Genomic DNA, 18708 nt, shown 5'->3' with positions numbered 1-18708 from the left:
GTGTCAGTGTTCCACCTTTAACACACAGTGACCTGTCCAGGAGGTCTGGGATGGGCCTCACCCCCCCCATGACCCTGACCAGAATGAAGGCTTATGGAGAATGGATGAATGAATGTAAGAAATACAGCCTCGTTCATATCCTCTTCATCTCATTTTCTTCTTCTTCAACTTATGTAAAATACTGCTCATCCCCAAAAAATACTTGATGGAGATTTCTCATCAGAAAATGCTGCATAAAACCCTTTTGATGAAAGGAAATAGGCCTGTGATGTGACATATCGAAATGCATAATGTATGATCTGACTCAGTTCATGTAGCAGTGGTTTTCTGTGCTTCAGACTGAATGAATGAATGAATGAGTGCACATCCAAACGGATGGCCGGCTGAGTTAAACCATCTCCAATCATGTTTGACGTCTCCAAAGCCCAGTGTTTTTAGGTGAAGAGCACCACATTCTTGACATGCCAGCTGCCAGCTGCCACATGCCATTACTGAGCGCTGTGCTGCTTGTGTTGAGAAACTTTTAAACTCAGCATCAGACCATTTCAAGACCTGCTGGGTTGTGTCAATAATCGACTTTTATCAAAGCAGAGACTGAAGATGAGCATGTGAGCTTCTCACCATGCAGGCACATGTTGTGGAACAGGCTGGAAGCCGGAGTGCCCTCCCCCCACGCCTCTGTGTCTTTGTTTCATCTCTACAACACAGAACTTATTTCCTTACTATAAGTGGCCAATTAAAGTTCTACATATTCATCCGTAGAGTGTCCTTGTTGCTGCAGCGTGCATGTAGAGCATCCTACAGATCATCCTACATAACATTTAGCCAGGCAGACATCCATCCATTTTCTATGCCCGCTTGATCCCATCCAGGCTTGTGCAGATAGGGTGGGCAGCCTATCGCAGCTCTCAGGGTGAGACCCTGGACGGGTCGCCATTCCATCGCAGGGCCACACAGCGACAGAGGAGACACACAGTAACACACACACAGTGGGAGGAAGCCGGAGTACCCGGAGAGAACCCACGCATACACGGGGAGAACATGCAGACTCCAAACAGAGAGAACCAGCCGGGATTAGAACCTGGAACCCTCTGCTGTGAGGTGACCCACACTACTGTGCAGCCCAAACAGGCACCCGTTTAAGGATGTTTTCTGAATACTTAAAAGAGAAAGATACTCATTCGGTTACATCTGACATAGCATTTGTAGAAAACTGTTAGCGAAAACTGGCCATCTAATGTTTGCCAAGAGCTTCTGAAACCACATACACCAAGTCATGAGAAAATATAGGAACATAAATGGGCTTCAGAGGTATTCAGTCCACAACTGTATTCCATTGATTAAAGCTTCAGAGTGACGCAGTTAAATTTCATAACGTAAAAGAGCATAGCTTTTTTTTAACCTCTCCAAGTTTCCTATTTAATCTTTCCGTGGGACTAAATCAAACCACATGTGTGCAGACAGTGGAGCTGCAGTCTGAACACCACATGTGGCTCGAACTCAGGGTGGCAAAGGATTGTGTGTGTGTGTGTGTGTGTGTGTGTGTGTAATGGGGTTGGGGAGGGGGTGTTAAGCTTTAATCAATCTGTTTTTCAGAATGATTTCCATAAACATACAATACATTCACTGGCTCTAGAAGTGTCAGGCTAATTAGTTTGTCACTGTCACTTTCACTAAAACTGCCAAAATCAAGTCATCAAATCACACAATCAACATTTCTTAAGAATTAAGACGCTGTCTACATAAATCATTTGCACACTGAAAGATTTTGCTGCCCTTTGGAATACATTTCCTGATGTTTGTCACATAGTCATGTAGCAGACCAAATATTTCTCTGCTGCAGTGGTACACCTGACAAAGTTCCTCAGACTGACAGGATGCTGAACAACCCCCCAACCCAAGGCCCAGCATTCATGCATAGAATGAGATTTACTGCTGGGTGAAGTGACCTGCTCTCCAGTACTTTGACAGGGATGAACAATTTATCCTTCGTATGAATTATTATTGATTACATGTATTGTTCAATAACCCTCTTGATAAAATGTAAAATGGTCACAAAACAAAAACATTTGTGCTCATGGACACCTGTTCCATTTGTATAAGTATGTAAGTTTTTTAATTAAAAAATATTATATTTCACTCATTAACCAAGTTTTTTGTAAAAACTGTGACTTAATCCTAAAAAGATATTTCTAAGTAAAGTTATTTCAAATTACGAGTAGTTTGAGTGGGAGTCAAAGTTGGTTCTTCAGCTTGATGGTCCGGCGTGTGGCCCTCCATCCTCCAAACACAACCTTGTTTCTCAGCAGTTGTTTTGAGACTATTTCACCAAAGCTGGGGCCCGTTGCACAAAAGTAGGATTTAGACATCCAGGATGAATTACTTAGCCAGGTTCAAGGAATCCAAAACATGAGCGCCCAGGCTTAGTTGGTTGCACAAAGGCCAATCCAGGATGAGCAGACACGGATTCATCAAGCCAGGTGAAACCGATCCTGGATAAGTGCTGCACACGGCTTGCTTAAATAGACCCCACGATCGATCATAGATTCACTGATTCACCATGGCAACAAGGGCGGCGTATTTCTCCCCAGCGGAGCAATAATTATTAATGGAAACCTATGAAGAGGTGAAGGAGAAAATAAAACAAAAAGGAAATACTGCCACAGTCAAAAAACAAAGGGAGCAAGCGTGGCAAACCATTGCTGACCGCCTGAATGCGTAAGTAGTGCACAAATCACACTCACCACTCCACTGAAATTATCACAATTAGGCTACAATCCAAATAAAATGTTAATTAATATATCGTCACCTTCCTAAAATAATCGCCCAAGTCATTTTTTGGCATCAAAGGTGTGGTCCAAAAAATGCCTAAGTCATTTATTTACCGGTAATCTTAGTTTTTATGAAAAACAATAAGTGTTCTTATGTCAAGCATCCTTTGATACATACTTACTGACTGAAATTATTATTTTATGCGATTATTTTAGGAAGGTGACGATATTTGAAAAGATATTTGTAGCCTACTTTGATTATGAATAAGTTTAAATTGACTGCATGTGAGTGAAACTATCTAAATGTAACTCCATGCTCCTCCACTGTTTCATTGTGTGTGTGCGTGTGTTTTTGTGTGTGTAGATTTAACATGACAAAACGGACATGGCAGCAAGTCAAAGTGAAATATAAGAACATCCTGCAGATTGTTCAAGGAGGTTTTCCCATTAATTGACACTTCCATATTGGATTTGATCAATCTGTCTTTGTTGACAGGATATGTACCTCAGACTTTTAAGGTTGCTGTAATTAAACCTTTACTTAAAAAACCTACTCTTGATTCAGAAGTGTTGGCTCATTATAGACCTATATCCAATCTCCCTTTTATGTCTAAAGTTCTTGAAAAAATAGTTGCAGCTCAGCTTTGTGATCATTTACACAGAAATAATCTGTTTGAAGAGTTTCAGTCAGGATTCAGAGTGCATCATAGCACAGAAACTGCACTGCTGAAAGTTACCAATGATCTCCTCTTAGCCTCTGATAGCAGACTTGTGTCTGTACTTGTCCTGTTGGATCTCAGTGCTGCATTTGATACGGTCGATCACAGTATCTTATTACACAGACTTGAACATGTTATTGGGATTAAAGGAACTGCATTAGGCTGGTTTAAGTCATATTTATCTGATAGATTTCAGTTTGTTCTTGTAAATGAAGAATCTTCCTCACACACCAGAGTAAGTCATGGAGTTCCCCAGGGTTCTGTGCTTGGACCGATTCTTTTTACTTTATACATGCTTCCATTAGGTAACATTATTAGACAGCATGGCATAAATTTCCATTGCTATGCTGATGATACTCAGCTGTACTTATCTATAAAACCAGATGAAACCAATAGGTTGGTCAGACTACAAGCATGTCTTAAAGACATAAAGACCTGGATGACTCAGAACTGTCTGCTTCTAAATTCAGACAAAACTGAAGTCGTTATCTTTGGACCTGAGCGTTTCAGGGAGAAATTGTCTAGCTATATAGTTACTCTAGATGGTATTTCCTTGGCTTCTAGTTCTACAGTGAGGAACCTTGGAGTTATTTTTGACCAGAACTTATCATTTGACTCGCATATAAAACAGGTTTCTAGGACTGCCTTCTTTCACCTTCGTAATATTGTTAAAATCAGGAACATCCTGTCTCAGAGTGATGCAGAAAAACTAATTCATGCATTTGTTACTTCAGGATTGGACTACTGTAATTCTTTATTATTGGGCTGTCCCACATATTCTCTGAAAAGCCTCCAGCTGATCCAACATGCTGCAGCCAGAGTTCTGATGAGAACTAACAGCAGAGATCATATTTCTCCAGTTTTAGCTTCTCTTCATTGGCTCCCTGTTAAATTCAGAGTAGAATTTAAGATTCTTCTCCTTACATATAAAGCTCTTAATGACCGAGCTCCATCATATCTTAAAGATCTCATTGTAAGATATTTTCCTAACAGAGCACTTCGTTCCCAAACTGCAGGTTTACTTGAGGTTCCCAGAGTTTCTAAAAGTAGAATGGGAGGCAGAGCCTTCAGTTATCAGGCCCCTCTATTGTGGAATAAGCTGCCAGTAAATGTCCGGGAAGCAGACACCCTTTCCACTTTTAAGACCAGGCTTAAAACTTTCCTTTTTTATAAAGCTTATAGTTAGGTCTGTTGAATCTGATAGTGTATCTGCTAGTGTGTCTTGTTCTGCCTCCACCTCTGGCACCCTCTATACTTTCATTACCCCCTACCCGAACCAGGGTTTGAATCCCATTCCCGCTTATCTTACCTCTTTTATTTCTCCCCCTACCCGAACCAGGGTTTGCATCCCCACCCCGCTGTGACTGGTGTGCAGTTGGTGAGAGGCTGAGGTAGCTTGTGGCTGTAAAAAGATGGTTGTTGTGGTGTGAGGAGCAGATCTATATAGGGAGTATAGGGAATTACTCACTGAGTCTGGTCCTTTATTTTATAATTTATTTTTTCGTTAGCACAAGTTTCTTGTGTTTACCTTGAATAGGGATGGCTCAGGTAATCCTGAAACATCCCATAGTTAAGCTGCTATAGGCCTAGACTGCTGGGGGGCCTCATCTGTCACACCTTTCCTCACTTTACTCTCTTTATGTATATGTGATATTATTGTGGTCATTAACTCGTGTTTCCCTGTTCCAACAGATATCCTTTGAATGGTGTTACAGTGCCGCCGCCGCTGCGGCCCTCCCCCCCTCCCCTCCCCTCCCCTCCCCTCCTTTCTGTCTTCTCAAACCCCAGCTGGTCGAGGCGGATGGCCACCCTTCCTGAGTCTGGTTCTGCCAGAGGTTTCTTCCTGTTAAAAGGGAGTCGTTTCTCTCCACAGTCGCCTCAGGCACGCTCAGGACGGGAGATTGGACCGAAAAACAAAAAGTTTTCAGTGCAATCTGTTGGTTTTCTTAGCTGGGAAGTTGTTTTTGAATTGGCTCTATATGAACGAATTGGATTATTTTATGAATTATGATTATTATTAATTAATTGAATTCCAATTGGCTTGAATTGGACTTACTATCTAAGTGCCTTGAGATGACATTTGTTGTATTTGGCGCTATATAAATGAAAATGAATTGAATTGAATTGAATTGAATTGAATTGAATGGTAAGTCCCCTGACAAATACTTAACAAGTGTACTTTTTATTAAGAATGTGCCTGCCCACACATTGCCAGTACTGTGCATTAATTGGTTTAACATCTTATCATTTCAGATGGTCTGCAATGCTAACTATTTGTTCAGTAATGTTGTGGCAAAGTGGCCCGGCTCGGTGCACGACTCCCGAGTGTTTCGGAACTCAGAGATCTATCGGCGCCTATCACAAGGTGAGCCACAGAACCTCTATTGACAACCACTTTTAACATCATGGCTGTGTTAAGACTGTCACTACTTATGAGGTTGTGATGGTAACATTTTGTGTTCACAGGTGAATTCCTGGGTGTATTGCTGGGTGACAGAGGGTATGCCTGCCAGCCTTTTCTGCTCACTCCATTTGCAGACCCTCTGGAGGCACAACTGGCATACAACCATGCCCATGCCAGAACAAGGGCCCGGATAGAAATGACATTTGGCCTACTAAAGGCACGCTTTCAGTGTCTGAACCACCTGAGAGTCAGCCCAGACAGGGCATGTGATATCACTGTGGTCTGTGCTGTCCTCCACAATGTGGCCTGCCTGAGAAAGGAGAGGGCCCCCAGAGTGCCAGCTCTCATAGACTGGGACAGTCCTGCCATCTTCCCGGATGACGACTGTGGTCGGCTGGTCAGAGACCAATATGTGTTAAATTATTTTAATTAATATTGCATGTTTATTTAAGTTGGGCCTGCAATGGCAGAGGAATTTTTGTTAGGTTTTTGTGCTGTATAGGCAAGGCAATTTTATTTGTATAGCCCATTTTTACAAACAGTTTGTCTCAAACTGCATGCTTTGATTCTGTGCTTTTTGTCTTGTAGAGCACTGTGTGACTTCAGTTTTGAAAGGAGCTGATGGTTTACTTGCTTTGATTCATCCTTGTTCAATAAAGGAACATCATGGTACTCTCTAATGTGTATTTATATTTATATGGTGATGTACTTTATGTGTAGTCTGTGGGAAAGTAAATTATCTAATGGTTCATCTAAAATCATCAGTTATCTAAAATGATTGTAATTAATGATCACAAATGTTTCAATAATGATAGTGGGTATAGTTAAATGTTTTAACAATATGTTCTAGGCAGTGGAATAAATATTGGTTTCCATATGTGGCGACCGCTGACTGAGATAAGGAATGAGATTAAATAGATCCTGGAACTTAGCCTGGTCTGGAGCAGGCTAGCTTCACAGAATAAATCTACATGGTAACTTAGGTCTGAACATATCTCACTTCCCTCTATCCCACTTTTGTGCAACTGGATCACGGATAAGTTGATCCAGGATAGCCAACATATCCCGGCTTAATCCCTTATCCTACTTTTGTGCAACGGGCCCCTGGTGACACTCAGTTCCTCTATGGAATCATTGTTGTTGCACCAAAAAAATAGCAAAAATGTTAAATACCAATGGTCTGTATTTATCTAATGCTTTTCTAGTCAAGTTGACCACTCAAAGCACTTACTACAAGCCCCATTCCCCCATTCCCTCACGCCTTAGTTTGTGTAATGTTAAAGGCAACACAGTGCTTTTTTCTCTAACACACACAATCGCACACAGATCAGTGCATTGGAGGCAACATGGGGTTCAGTGCCGACACGTGGTCGACCAGATTTCAGGGAAAGCAGAAATGAAATCAGGAGCTTCTGATTGGCTCTTCATCCTGAACTACAGCCATCCCAAAGGCTGGGTTGTCCTTACAGATTATGATCGTGTAGTTAAATATGTCTTTCTCTAGCTCTCTCCTGACTTGATAAGTTGATGGCTCAGCTGTTCAAAGATCAGTCCTGACTTATAGAAACTATGTTCATACAAACTATTCTTGGTGTTGTGGTTATAAGAGCTGTCATTGTTACGTGGAATATTTTCTGAGTGTTTTTTTGAATGCGCATAAGTTGCAGACAGGAGGTTGGGATTGATGGATGTGGATGGCAGCATGTTACTGTTCAGTCCAAAAGTGTGTTCCTTGATTAAAGCTTCTGAGAGTTTTATCTCCCTGAAGATAGCAGCGGACCTAAAGTACTGCTGGCTCCATGTAATCAGGGCAGTGGTATTTTATGTCCAGAACGTTTTTGATGTTACAAACGACCTGCGCTCTGTTTCTGGTATTGTTTCAGTTTCTTGTCTGACAGTCTTGCGCTGGTCTTCGGATAATGATGCTTCCCTATGATGTTGCATCTGATCCTGGACTTAGATCAGATGACTTAATTACAAACGTTTGACCATGGGCCAATGGATAAAAGGATTGCAGAATACAGCTTCAACTGAAGATCAAGGAAGTCAAATCAACAGTGACTAATAGAAATATCCTAAATAGCACCTTAAATGGTTAGACAGACGATCAATTCTGCCAAAGTCTTCATGTCAAAAAGGGCCAAGGCTTACCAAAAGCTATTCAACCCTCCAGAAAGAAATACGGGTGTTGTGGAGTCATCTTCACAACAACTAAATCAACTTTATTGGCTCATGAGCCCTGTGGGATAGATACAGTTGAAAGGAAAAAAATAGAGTGAACATTCTGAGCATATTATTCATACCTAATACAAGCAATTAAAAGTAACAATAGGACATCACTGCACACTATATATAACCACTAAATCCAATTCAGAGTTGCTTGAGTTTTACGTCACTGAAACTGTCCAGGGCTTCACTCAACATTAGAACAAAGATGCAACAAGCTATCACCTGAGGGGTGTTCCACGAAGCTGGCTTAGCGGAAAGCCTGGCTTTTGGGGTGGGGGGTGGGGGGTTGATATTCTCTGAGGACTGATATCCTCTGAGGTTGCTGCTGGATCCGTGGGCGGGGCTTAGCAGAGAAGGCGGAGTGAACTTGAGGAGTGACATAAGTTCACACTGAAAATCTGAATGTCTACTTGTGTGGGGTATTTTCAAAACTTGGGGCCAATTAAAGTGCCAAAGTTGTGTTTAATCTGAGTTTCTTTTTAAAGTGGTATTGACTTCATACACCATGATTTATGCTCTAAAGCACAGAAAATACTATTTTTCATGATGTGATACCAGAGCTATAGAGTAATACAGAGTTGCAACACGGTTTGATGTCGCCACCTAGGACTGTCACGTGCTTCATGTAAGCCCCAATAGTTCCAAACTTCACAGCGCTGTCAGTCAGTTTGAACGTTTTTTAGCGGGACGGAGCACAAAAACGACAACTTTGACATTTACGAAGCAATTTTCGGTAAATATTGACCAATAATGTGCATTGATCACTTCACTGACGATGTATTTTATTAACTTTTTTTCTTTTTTGGAGCGGCAGAGACATTTATCACTGTTTTAAATCTTAGAGGGTACCCCTGCATGCTAGCAGGGGACAGCTATACCTTGTCCTCCTTTATACTGAATCATGCCAGTGAAGCTTACCTTCAGATCTACATCCTTCAACAGAGCCTGATGTTACTGTCTGTTGTCCCAAACAGCCCATCTGTAAAAGATGTCATTCAGTCTGCCTGTTCTCTCTGGTGTCAGATGGAAAATGAGCTGAGTGGCAAAGCTGAGCTGAATAAATAATTTTAAAGAAGCTTCAAATGACTTGGAGAGAAATATGTGGCTGTAGATGCTTTGACTGATGAGCCGGGATCAATTCTTCTTTTCTGTAGAAGACATAAATGTTCTCTATTTAATTTTTTGATTTTCATGTGAACTGAATACATCTGTAACCCTGTTTATTTTGCTTCAAGCCAGAAAACTACTGTAAAATATGAATTAATTGATTAAAATATAAAACAAGCCTAAATAAAGAAGTTATTTTTCTGCTATTTATACTGTTGGGTAGATTAATCTGCAACAATGAACTGTATTTGATCAAATTTAAGGGTTTGGACATTGTAGAAATGTGCTGAAGTCCGAATGAGGGTTGATCCATGACAGCAGCGACCACCATATCTGTTAAGCTGCTATAGGCCTAGACTGCTGGGGGGCCTCATCTGTCACATCTTTCCTCACTTTACTCTCTTTATGTATATGTGATATTATTGTGGTCATTAACTCGTGTTTCCCTGTTCCAACAGATATCCTTTGAATGGTGTTACAGTGCCGCCGTCGCGGTGGCCCCCTGCCCCCCTCCCCATCCCCCCCCCCCCTTCCCCCCCCTTTTTCTGTCTTCTCAAACCCCAGCTGGTGGAGGCGGATGGCCACCCTTCCTGAGTCTGGTTCTGCCAGAGGTTTCTTCCTGTTAAAAGGGAGTCGTTTCTCTCCACAGTCGCCTCAGGCACGCTCAGGCCGGGAGATTGGACCGAAAAACAAAAAGTTTTCAGTGCAATCTGTTGGTTTTCTTAGCTAGGAAATTGTTTTTGAATTGGCTCTATATGAACGAATTGGATTATTTTATGAATTATGATTATTATTAATTAATTGAATTCCAATTGGCTTGAATTGGACTTACTATCTAAGTGCCTTGAGATGACATTTGTTGTATTTGGCGCTATATAAATAAAAATGAATTGAATTGAATTGAATCTGCTGACCTCCCTGACAACAACAACAACAGAGAAATTCTTAAATTCATCATCACAGCTGCAAAGTCATGCTGAAAAAAAACTTACTTAATTAGTTAAAGAGCAGTCAGCTAATGCCTCAATGCCAACATTTTTTGTAATTTCATCAACTTACCGGAGAGAAAATACTTGAGAAATACCAAAATGTATTAAATGTATTATTACTATAGTCCTATATAGTATTTTGGTAATGTTTTAAAACCTAATAATCAAAACAACTTTACACAATGTCACCTGACAATAAAAACAGACTTTAGTGAAATGATCACGTTAATTACCTCACGTTAGCCTCCGTTACCAAGCTTTCAGTTAGGTCCCTAAATCCATTCCATTTTTAACATCAACATCGACATTTCATGCTAACACTTCATGCTAACATTTCATGCTAACATTTCATGCTAATGGACATAAGCACATCCGGGTTGAGTGAATGCTGGCGTGTTTTGCTGCCGCTACTCACTCGTAACTCTTTTTTAAAAATCGTGTTTCTACGGCACTCCAGCCACATATTGACAGTATTTTTAACTCAAACTAGTATTTTAACCCTCTCTTTTGTTTGATGATCTTCATTTGTGCTGTCATCGCTTCCTGCTTCTGCTTTAGCTGGTGAACGCTGCCTATCTCCTCAGCACACCGCCCGGTGTGACTGAGTCATCTCCCTGAAATGAGTTTTTGGAACTTGGGATGTCTGCCAAATAAACATATCCAGGTGTTGGAATGGCCAAGTCAAAGTCCAGACCTGAATCCAATCGAGAATCTGTGGAAAGAGCTGAAGACTGCTGTTCACAAACGCTCTCCATCCAACCTCACTGAGCTCCAGCTGTACAGCAAGGAAGAATGGGCAAGAATTTCAGTCTCTGATGTGCAAAACTGATAGAGACATACCCAGCAAAAGGCGGCGCTACAAAGTATTAATGCAAGGGGGCCGAATAATATTGCACGCCCCACTTTTGAGTTTTTTATTTGTTTAGAAAATTTTGACACATCCAATAAATTTCATTCCACTTCACGATTGTGTCCCACTTGTTGTTGATTCTTCACAAAAAATTAAAATGTTATATCTTCATGTTTGAAGCCTGAAATGTGGCAAAAGGTTGAAAAGTTCAAGGGGGGACTTCCGGCTTAGCGACTGATGTAGAAAGACGTGCCTGCGGGAGCTCCTGAGAAACTCTCTTAAATGAACATATAGGCCTTTTTCGTGAACTTTCTATTATTACATTTTGACTCCACAAGCTCATTGTGACTGCATTACATGCCAAAATGCCTGCAAAACAGAAACATACGAACAACTCGGCGGCTATGCTAACGAGGCCTACCCCTACGGCTGCACCCCCGGGGAGTGGTGCGGCCACCCCTCCAGAGGAAGCTACCACCGTCTCGAGCATAACTTCTGCGGGCTTCAAGGCTGAACTTCTCGCCGCTCTTCGAAAAGAGATGGTAGGCATTTTTAAGACGGAATTGAAGACGGCAATGACGGCTAACTTTGCTCAGGTGAAGTCCGAGCTGCAGAGTGTGAAGGCAGAGCGAAATGCTAACATGGCGGCTATCCGGTCGGAGGTGGATGTATTTAAGGTAACTGTGATTGACATGGAGGGCTCGCTGTCGTCTGACGATGTAGTTTCACTCAAAAGTAAGGTGGACAAACTTTCGGCCCAGGTTGTTGCCCTTGACAGTAGATGTAAAGATTTGGAGGCGAGGTCTCGGCGTAACAACATCAGGATAATAGGATTACCCGAGGAACACGGCACGGTCGACGCATCCACAGTTTCCACGCTGCCGAAAGACGCTCTCGACTTGGGAAAGGAGCTAGTTGTGGACTGTGCGCATCGATCCCTACAGCCTAAACCGAAACCCGGCGAGCGCCCCCCGTCCCATAATAGCACGTTTACATTATTATGCAGACTGTGCCGATATCCTACAACGTGCCAGAACCCAGCGGCAGTTCAAGGTGAAGGACACAACTATCTTCATTTTCCCAGACTACACCACACGCACAGCCAAAGCCGGTGCAGCCTTCAGTGACATCAGACGCCAGCTCAGGGGCATTCCTGACATAAGGTTTGGGCTGTTACATCCAGCGCGCCTCCGGATCACCAGAGAGGATGTCACAAGGGAATTTACATCGCCTAAGGAAGCCGCTGCTTTTGTGAAAACACTCAAGTAGACCTGGGTTTGTTACTGCACAGTTATTTGGGTGTAGGTGCCATTGCAGTTAAGTTACTTAAATAAAAAAGTGGTGCTGAATGGTTTTTAACAACACGGTCTACTAAATAATTTTGAATAATATACCATTACTTTAGACATGTTCAGTTAATTTTGATATAAATGGCACCTTAACTCCTATTGTTCTAATAACCAGTCAACATGCGTATGTATGCACAGATTTCCTAGATGGTTCTGAGTCTTGTGTTGTTTAATACTTAGGCCCTATCTTTAAAGGGATACAAGGTAGTTTAGCGGCAGTATAGCGATCTCTATTGGTCAAACTGAAATTCTACACTGTCGTAAAAATGCCCACCTGTACACACCCACTAACTAAACATCGTGGCGAATGCTGCCGTTGTGTTATTTAGTCAGTGCAGTTAAGTCATCTGATTCACAAGTGTAGACTGCCCACGTAAGATACTATAATCAGAGATTTTCTGAAGAGAGAACTCAAGATAATATGCTATAATCCTGTTGCTGTAGGAAGTGGCCGCGGGGACAGGGACGTCTGGGTTTCTCTGCTCAGGCTGCTGCCCCCGCGACCCGATCCCCGGACAAGCGGAAGATAATGGATGTATGGATGGACTGTTGCTGATCTTGAATGGGATTCTTCCCTCATCATGGTGTATTCGTGGAGTGATTCCTTTGTATTAGCAGACACTTACAAAAGTTACATCTTAGACAGATGCGCGCAGGCACTACCAACACACGCCGCAATAAACGCAGACTAGCTCTACACTATTACGATTACAATCACAAATTAATCCATTTTCATTTGTAGATAACAATTCTTGTTCGGATCAAAACGCTATTCTTATTCTAATCAGGTCAGTCCGTGTATTTCTGAAGCTAGGCTACGTCTCGAACTCAGGAGGAATTAGAGCACCGCCATCACCTGTCTCTTTGCGATCTAAAACGCAGGTCACTATGGTAGATGAACAAGATCACGCTTGGAGAAATTTCACAAAGATGGGAAGTGCCAACATCGAACGTTTCATATTCAGTCTGTGAAAGGCAGAATAGGAAACGCTTGGTGTTGGCTCTTCAACGCAAGCGAACACATAGCTACAACTACAGCTAGCATACAGGACCTAGCTAAGTGCCGTAAACACAAACGACTCTTCTCGCGCATCACGACACTTCAGAAGCGGGTCGCTCCTGCCGAAGTTACATATGGGATTTTCAGCATACAGACCCCTGCTGGGAGCGAGACAGGCTTCATTCGCTTACCATTGACTTGTTTAACCTTCGTTAAACTCCTGAAGGCTATAATTTTAGGTGAAAATGCTACCTAGTGCCCCTTTAACTATACATTTTTTTATCTTCTAAATGTTTCCGGGAGCTCCGATCAAGCCGGAGCAAAGTAACGATGACTCTTTGGTCCAAAGCCGTGAGTTTTTTCTTTTGGTTCATGACTCCGTGTGGAGTTAGCACTGGTATCCTATCATTTGGGGATGGGATAGTGGTAGGTGCTCTGGGGGGAGGGTGTGGGATTTGGGGTGAGTTCGATAAGTCAGTTTATTTTTGTTTTTGTTTGTTGTTTTTTGTTTGTTTTTTCTCTTCCTTTTCTTTTTCCGTTTTATCCCTGGAGTGTGGGGTTGGAAACCTGGTTGCCTCTTATCTTAATTCACATTTCGTATGGCTAATGTCTCAAATGTAAGATTTATCAGCTGGAATATTAAAGGTCTAGGGGGCGCTGTTAAGCGATGTAGGGTGTTCTCCCATTTGAAGTGCTTGAAACCTGACATTGTGTTTTTGCAGGAAATCCACATGAGGAATAAAGATCAAGTCAGACTGAAATGTCCCTGGGTTGCCAAGTTATTCCATTCTAGTTTCAACTCAAAGGCCAGAGGGGTTGCCATCTTGATCGGTAAATCTGTCCCATTCACCCTGACTAATATCATTTCTGACAGAGATGGCAGATATCTGATATTTTCAGGTACTCTGTTTCGTGTGCCTGTCCTATTAGTTAATGTATATGCACCAAATTTTGATAATCCTTGTTTTATGAACAAGTTGTTTAAAAATCTGCCCTCTCTGAGTGACTGTTTTTTGATTCTTGGAGGGGACATAAACTGTGCTATTGACCCTCAATTAGACCGTTCTAAACCTGGCTCAACCCAATCACCAATGGCCAAGGCTCTTTGCAATTTCTTGTCTAGCAATGGCTATGTCGACCCCTGGAGATTTCGTAATCCGAGCAGTAGGCAATACCCTTTTTATTCGCATGTGCACCAGACTTTTTCTCGCATAGACTATTTCTTTGTAGACGCTAAACTTATGCCAAAAGTAACAAATGTCGCGTATCACCCAATTATTGTCTCAGATCACTCACCGGTGTCCATAGATGTTCAGATCTCTTCCGGACCTCGCTATCCCACCCAGTGGCAATTTAACACCTCACTTCTATCAGTTGACAAATTTCATAAGTTTATTACTCGTGCTATAGAGGATTTTACTGTTCTTAACCAATCTGATTCGGAACCTATCTCTAAAGCACTACTATGGGAATCCTTAAAAGCATATTCGCGAGGTCAGATAATTTCATACTCTGCACACATAAGGAAATTAAGGATCTCAACTATTCAGAAACTTTCATCTGACTTGCAATAGAGCCCTTGTCTATGTACTTGAGGACCTCTCTCACCTTTGATGGCATCACCAGGACTCATACAGATTTGAAATTATCGTTATACGCCGATGACCTGCCACTATACTTCAAAAATCCAGTAGGAGCCTGCCCCGCCATTATTTCACTCTTTTGTAGATTCGGACGGTTTTCAGGGTATAAAGTTAACGTTGCCAAGAGTGAATGTTATCCTGTCAATAAACTAGCGATGCAACTCTCCCAGTCAGACATCCCTTTCACATTGAGCCCTTCGGGATTTAGGTATCTTGGGGTTAACATAGCCAGGTCGTTCAAATCTCTTTACTCTGAAAATTTCTCCCCCCTTTTAGCCGAGATTAAGGCAGACTTTCAAAAATGGGGTTCCCTTCCTCTCTCCTTGATTGGGAGAATAAATACTGTGAAGATGAGTGTTCTGCCAAAATTTCTATTTCTTTTTCAATGTTTGCCTATGTTTTTACCAAAAAGTCTTTTTAAAACAGTTGAATCAACTATTTGTCATTTTTTGTGGAATGGCAAGATACCTAGAGTTAGACAAAAAGTACTTCAGAACTGTAAGTTCCATGGCGGCCTCTCTCTGCCAAATTTTCAATTCTACTTCTGGGCCGTAAACATAGCTAAAATTATACTCTGGTCCAAGTCAATTGTTGTACCCTGGTATCAGCTGCAAGCACAGTCGTGTCCCCCAGTCTCTCTTTCTGCTTTACTGACCGGCCCAACGACCGCTAACCCCTCTGGCCTTACCTTCAACCCTGTGGTTATTGCCACACTCAAGATTTGGTTTCAGTTTAGGAAACAGTTTAAATGTACTGCTCCCACAGCTCTAACCCCATTGTTAAAGAACCCTGTTTTTAAACCCGCGTTTACTGATTCCACTTTCTCCTTATGGCACGATAAGGAACTGGAATGTTTTGAGGATTTCTATAAGGAAGAGATCTTTTGTTCTTTCGCAGACCTGGTTACTGAATTCAATCTTCCACCCTCTCATCTTTTTAGATATTTCCAGGTGAGGATCTGTGCAAAATCCTTATTTCCCAACTTCCCTCATCTTCCACCTAAGCAGCCATGGGGTGAACAGGTCTTTAATCTCAAAAGTTTACAATTCTATCCAATCATATGATGATCATTTATCCACCAATACAAAGGAGACTTGGGAGCGTGAGCTTGAATGATTTTTGATCAATGCTGGAGGGAATCCGCACTGAAAGTCATTCACAAAACCTCTGTTTGTGCCCGTTTGACCTTAATACAGTTTAAAGTTGTATTTAGATGCCATTATTCGAAAACAAGGTTGCCACAGATTTTCCCAAATATGGTAGATATCTGTGACAGATGTGGAGGCTCACCCTGTAATCTTACACATATGTTTTTCTCTTGTCCAGCTCTTACGAATTTTTGTCAAATTTACTTCAACACCATGTCCAAGGTACTCTCAAGGACTATTCACACTTCACCACACACTGGCATTTTTGCTCTTCCAGAAGACCATACCCTATACTCCACTAAAGAATTGGAAGTAATAGCTTTTACCTCTGTAATTGCTAAACGCCATCTCCTTCTGAATTGGAAATCCAGAACAGCTCCTTCCAGCACACAATGGATCAAAGAGACTATGTCATTTTTGAAAGTAGAGAAAATTAGATATTCATGTAGAAGAAACTTGAGCAAATTTTACAGTAAATGGCAACCATTTCTGGACTTTTTTGCGACAATATAACCCCCCCCTCTTCTTTCTTCTTTTATTTCTTTTCTTTTATTCTTTTCTATTATTTATGTAATTTATCTGTTATGTTTATGCGGACAGTTTAATCATCTTAAACAGACTATGTCATAAATCCTTTTTCATTGTATAGTCTGTTTGGCCTTTTTTCTTTTTTCTGCAATCGTTTGTTCTTAAAACATAAAAATATAATCTAAATCTAAGGGTGTATACAAACATGTTTAATGACCACACCATTGTATACCGCTATATGTAAGTGCCTATGTTACTCTTGTATACACATCAATAAAAAATATTAAACAAAAAAAAAGAAAAGTTCAAGGGGGCCGAATACTTTTGCAAAGCACTGTACATAAATAATGACATGGCAAACCACACTGAACAGTATTCGCAATTGGTATTGACATTATTTGCTGTTGGCAACATGCTAATCATTGCACCAGTCTCTGCCTGGCACAAAGCATAGGGGCACACTTCACAGGAGTCTTGGTCTGGCAGTGTCTGCACCTCAAGCATCCAGCAGTGCTGCGTCCTGATGTGTGCACAGGTTTGTGATGACTGGCAAGAAATGGTCCAGATTCAGCTGTGGTGGTAGACCCCGTCTCTGCCAACTCCAAAGCTAAGGGCCGTTTCTCAATATGTATATTTGAGTCTCGTGTACTTCTGAAACGTCATCACTGAAGGACCAAGTTCTGTTCCAATTCAAAGTACCCATCCAGACAAGTACGCTCCACATTCCCGGATGTGTACTTGCTCCGCCCATTTCATCAAGTATGCTTCTGTGGTCATAGACATAATATACGTAGACGCCTCATTGCGTGCTGGAACGTAACAGCATCGCCGCCATATTGGCTGGGTCTCCTCACTCTAGGCTAGCACCAGAATCAATTGGAGTCGACGGAGAGTGAGCAACAATGCCCGTATTTAGTGCAGGTTACGGTTGCAATAACCGGCACAGTATTGATACCAGATCGCGTGGGATTACCTTTCACAAGTAAGATTGAACAGTAATTTTGGTTATTTTACCATATATAATATTATGTCATCGTAACTAACGTTACTTTCGTGTAATGTTATTACAGTGGGGACTGGTACTCTCTCTCATTGTGTCTTGCTGTTTTCTTCTTCATATTTTGAAGGTTTCCCAGTGATACAGGCTTCAGGAGGCAATGGGAAGTTGCTATAAGATGGGAGGGTTTTGTTGGGACTGAGTCGTCAAAGCTCTGTAGTGAGCACTTCAAGCCTGATGATTTTGACAGGACGGGTGAGATTGTCAGGCTTAGAGTTGATGCTTGTGTTATTTGTGGTGTCTGTATTTCACAAAGTAAGACTGCACCACATCGCAAAATTAACTACCCTGGAGTTACAGAGTGCCAGCATACGGAAGAAGCTGTGCAAAACAGTTATTTGTCAAGGGTTTTAGCTCCCCAGCCCCAGTAGCAAGCCTAACAGGGTAGTGTAACGCTGGAATGACCTGGAATTAGAACGCTTACTGTTCTAGGCTTTTAAAAAAAATGTACTGAGCTGGTACAGTATATATGTGAACTATTATATTACATATACTGCGTCAATGTTTACTTCCACCATATTTATAATTCCACAATTTTTAGAACTGTATATATCTTTTTCTAATATATTTATAACTGTTTTTACTACTCAACACTATTTTTTTTCAAATTTTTATTCACAACATTTTTTTTTATTCATTGTTGTTGTTTTGTCTGTTTTTCTTGAGTGCCAACAAAATTCTGATGTAGGAATACAAATAGAAAAATCCTTGAATCCTATATGGGAGCTTGTATGTATATGTGTTACAGAAGGCGGGTGGGAGTGAGTATTCATCTTGTATCTGTATCTTTACAGGGGGCTTGGAAACACTTTTGACATGTCAAATGATGAATGCTTTACAGAAATTGCTGTTAGTTTGAATATTTTTTTTTGTCTTTCAGGGACTTTGTTGCTAACAGCGGCCTCACAGTGAAC

Source organism: Odontesthes bonariensis, chromosome 24 (genome assembly GCF_027942865.1).
Source record: "Odontesthes bonariensis isolate fOdoBon6 chromosome 24, fOdoBon6.hap1, whole genome shotgun sequence".
Taxonomy (NCBI): Eukaryota; Metazoa; Chordata; class Actinopteri; order Atheriniformes; family Atherinopsidae; genus Odontesthes; species Odontesthes bonariensis.
Note: the sequence above shows the minus strand (reverse complement) of the source record.